Source organism: Miscanthus floridulus, chromosome 4 (assembly GCF_019320115.1).
Source record: "Miscanthus floridulus cultivar M001 chromosome 4, ASM1932011v1, whole genome shotgun sequence".
NCBI classification, from domain to species: Eukaryota; Viridiplantae; Streptophyta; class Magnoliopsida; order Poales; family Poaceae; genus Miscanthus; species Miscanthus floridulus.
The window spans coordinates 22,431,761-22,432,486 of NC_089583.1; positions in this window are offsets into that span (position 1 = coordinate 22,431,761).

The following is a 726-nucleotide window of genomic DNA, read 5'->3' on the forward strand; positions in this document are numbered from 1 at the left end:
GTCTGGTGAGAATGTGAGTTATGAGTGCTGAGGAAGTGTAATCGTGCATTCATACTTTAAGTCATGTATCCAACAACATTCATTAGACTTGTATTCAGACAAGTAATGCTAAGCACTTAACATTGCAGTTCCATTGCATAAGACTAAGATTTTTACAATAGCCGTGCACCAATAACTGTAAATTGGGCACAAACAAAACATGCCATCTGTTGGTAGTCAAAAGTTTCAACCTATAGTGCTATCCGAGAACTCAAGCACACCATTTCTACATGAAAAGTGCACCATTCAGTTGCCACAAACTAAAATGGGCACAATCAAAATAAGAGGTTCACAGCCTAACAGTTTACCACAAACTAGGTTCATCAGCAGAAGAACATCAGTCCAGTTGACCATTCCTAACCATACACCACTACTAAACTACCTACCACTTGGGTCATCAGCAAAAGACCAGAACCCCCGTTAGCATTAGTTGGCCTTGAGACGATGCCAACAACTAGGAAGATTGATCACTCCAAGCACACAGTAGATTAGGTACATCATCTTGCTCTTGTCGATCATAGCAGCAAAACCTTCCTCTCATAGGTGCCACAGAGGCGCTGAGCCACACATTTGGTGCGACTCACTTCCTCCTGCAAAGTAACTCTGGCCAATGTTGCAACGTCACTAGTTTCGAGGCATCATGCAGTGCTTCATTTGCCCTTGCTTTGCAGTGCCTAGTAACCTTCA